Raw genomic sequence first — 4,035 nt, 5'->3', positions numbered from 1 at the left:
CCCGCTCCTGTGGAATATTATGTATGACGGTCTATTAAGACTAACTCTGCCAAGAAACGTCAAACTCGTAGCATATGCAGATGACGTAGCCGTAGAGATTGTTGCCAAACACCTTGACGAGATAAACCATATGTTCGATCTCACTTTTGAGCGCGTTAACCGGTGGATGGACGCAGTGAACCTGCAACTGGCGCAACACAAGACTAAGGCAGTGCTTATTACCAGCAGAAAAGTGGTAGAGACCATTAAGCTAAAAATCGGCGAACAAGAAATCATATCACAACCTTATATCCGATATTTGGGAGTGATGCTTGATGCCCGACTCAACTTCAAGCAGCAAGTGGAACATGTCAGTGCCAAAGCGTCAGTAGTGAGGGCTAGTCTCGCACAACTGATGCCGAACGTCGGAGGCCCAATGCAGAGCAGGAGGCTATTATTGTCATCAGTAGTCATATCGGTGCTCACTTACGGAATATCCATTTGGGCCGACGCATTAAAGACACAAGAATCATGGAGAAAGGCTGGACCAGTATATCGACTGAGTGCCCTACGAGTAGCTAGTGCCTTCCGCACTATATCAGAAGAAGCAGTGTGCGTCATTGCTGGAACCCTACCTCTTAGAGTTCTAGCAGAGGAAAGACGGGCCCTTTACCAACGAAAAAGGTCAACTGCACTGATCCCTGAAGAACTTAGAATTGAAGAACGGCAGAAGAGCATAGGCCGATGGCAACTACAATGGGATGCTGCAGAGAAGGGTAGGTGGACGCACCGTTTCATACCTCGGATCGACATTTGGCTTAACCGGAATCACGGTGAGGTCAATTACTATCTTACGCAGATGTTGTCGGGACATGCGTGTTTTCGAGAGTATCTACACCGCTTTAAACACGATGACTCTTCGGAGTGCCCGTCCTGCCCAGGAGCTGCTGAAGACGCGGAGCACGTTTTCTTTGTATGTCCTCGTTTTGATCCACAGCGTGAAGAACTGGAGAGAATCCTGAACCAGAGAATGGAACCAGATTCATTAGTGGAAGCAATGTTGTCGTCAGAAGCTGCCTGGAAGGCTACCAATACGTTTGAAACAGAAGTCTTCAAAGACGCGTTCCACCGAAAGAAGAAGAGCAAATACCAGAAGCCAGAAGGATGGAAGTTAACACCTTAGCCACCAGAAGGAAGAGCAGTAGCTAGATCCTCCCTTCACGAAGTAATGCCTGACGGCGGTTTCCATGAGGGATTAGAGGAAAGAAGGAAAAGGGGTTTAGGGTTTAGTGGGTAGGGGCGTTAGTGTCGAGTATTAGTATGACGCTGCGTCGAGTCGCCACATATCCAGGCCAAACAGCTATGCCTAGAATCCGTAAAAAGGATTCCCCCCCCCTAAAAAAAAAAAAAAAAAAAAAAAAAACACGCACACACACACACACACACACACACATACACACACACACACACACACACACATATACACACATAGTCACAACCTCGCGGGAGTAGTCAGGGAAGCTTCCTGTAACCTTCAAACGTCGAGATCTGATGAAAACTTGATTTTTGCAAAACGGGTTGAAAACAATACTTTCCAGATTTTTGAAAATCTTCGATTGTTTTAGCGGGAAGTTAAAAATAAAATAAATAATAACACTTAAAAAATTTTTTTTTTTATAATTTTTTATCAAATGGCATGGGCCGGACTTAAAAATTAACTGTTGCTTAACCCTGGTAACCAGTCATAGGCTAGTCTTGGTAGCCAGTCTTGGAGACCAGGCTTGGGCCAACGTTATCATTCCAGGCTGTGGCCGAGTGGGCTTTTTTTTATCTTACTCAGGTTGTTCTTATTTATTCTTACATGTATGCACACTAGGTTGGTCGATAAAAATTAAATTTTTTCCGACGCCCAAAAAAATCCTTCCTTTTGACAACAAACTACGGGAAAAATTTTGCTTTTTGATTTTAAAGAAAAAGAATACGTGCCTCCGGTCAATTGAATTTCTTTTTTCGAGAAAATCATAGTTTTTTTAAATATTTGTCACAGTATTTGAATTTGGACAAAAAATCATCAAAACAGGCTTGTAGGAAATTAAATTTTCTACAAAAGAGTTTTTTTCGGTTTTAGATGAAGTTCATATCCATCGAGATAATCTTGTTAGTAACTTATAAACTCTATTAAGTCAGTCGTTTTAGCACTAAAAACTTTATTTTTCTGAAAACATAAACAATTTTTTCTTGCATATTCTATAAACTCACAGTAAGAAGGTCCTTTTCAATTCCTATCTCAATACCTTCCTCCCAATTATCCTGTTACGTGAATGTGGAACGCTTTACGTAATAATTACCGTAACTCCCATTCTTTCCAGCTTCAGAGCATTATTTAATTTTAAAAATGTGGAACGTAAGATGGACGATGTGGCTTAATGTATATAGAATAAGCAAAAAGGAAATTTGGTATAGACCGGGTAACTCAAATGGTAAAGTAGCTGACATGTCTTCGGAAGGTTCTGGGTTCGAATCCCAGTCCGAGCTATCCAAATTTTTTCTTGCATATTCTATAAGCTCTTATTAAAAAGGTTCTTTCCAATTTTTTCTCAATCTTTTCCTCTCAACTATCCTGTTACGTGAATGTGGAACGCTTAACGTTATAATTACTGTAACTTCTATTCTTTCCCGCTTCACAGCATTATCTTATTTTTAAAATTAATTTTAAAAATGTGGAACGGCTTACGATTTTGCGTGGGAGAATAGCTGACATGTCTTCAGAAGGTTCTGGGTTCGAGTCCCAGTCCGAGCTATCCGAATTTTTTCTCGCATATTCTATGAACTTAGGTTAAGAAGGTCTTTTCCAATTTCTGTCTCAATCTCTTCCTCCCAATTATCCTGTTACGTGAATATGGAACGCTTCACGTAATAATTATCTTAACTCCTCTTCTTTCCCGCTTTACAGCATTATTTAATCTTAATTTATAGATTTAGACCAATTTAATAGTCTAGACCTCACAGAAAGGCGCTCTACTCTCCCAAATGGAAATATGAACAAGATTAGTTGTAGATAACTTACCGATAGAGATTTCATTTTAACCCGTCAGAACTCACGTGAATTTTAGTGTCTCACTTGCACTACAGCGCCGCTCTATAAGTCAGATGTTGTTGTGTGACCAAAATGCTTATAACGTGAGTGCTGACGGGTTAAAAATCATTAAATTGAAAATCATTTACCCATGTCAAAATATGAAGAAAATATCTAAAATTCAAGATATTTTGAGAGAATTCTTCATATTTCCGGAAATATAAAGTTTTTAGTGCAAAAATGACTGACTTAATAGAGTTTATAAGTAAACTAATAAAATTATCTCGATGTATATGAACTTTATCTAAAACCGAAAGAAACCTTTTGTAGAAAATTTAATTTCCTACAAGCCTGTTTTGATGATTTTTTGCCCAAATTTAAAAACTGTGACAAATATTTTAAAAAACTATCATTTTATCGAAAAATGAACTTCAATTGACCGGAGGCACGTGTTCTTTTTGTTTAAAATCGAAAAGCAAAATTTTTCGCATAGTTTTTCGTCAAAAGGAAGGATTTTTTTGGGCGTCGGAAAAAATTTAAATTTTAACGACCACCCTAATGCACACATATATGTGTACTAGACTGCGTCATAATAAAAAAACTTGAGAGGTGTCAAAGGACACCCGGATGGAACGAAGTTCCTTTCGATTAATTAGTGAAGGAATTGTAATAAAATTTTATTTTATTTATAAAGAAGAAAGAAAAATAACCCTGATAGCTATCCAATCGTAAAAGTTAACGTTAAAATGCAATCCAACTTATGCACAATCTAGTGCCGGAAATTCACTTTAACTTTTCTCAATATCTTGTAGTACAATAATATGAACTTTTAGTGAAGTTGGACAAAACACATTGATATGGCAGGTTATCAGAATTTGTCTCTTTTTTAAATCGGTAGGTAATTTATCAGTAAAAAAACGAAGCACAGTAAAAATTTTTTACTACGTACATAACAAAAAAAAAACAATATTTTATAGTTC

This window comes from Cotesia glomerata, linkage group LG8 (genome assembly GCF_020080835.1).
Source record: "Cotesia glomerata isolate CgM1 linkage group LG8, MPM_Cglom_v2.3, whole genome shotgun sequence".
Classification (NCBI taxonomy): Eukaryota; Metazoa; Arthropoda; class Insecta; order Hymenoptera; family Braconidae; genus Cotesia; species Cotesia glomerata.
Note: the sequence above shows the minus strand (reverse complement) of the source record.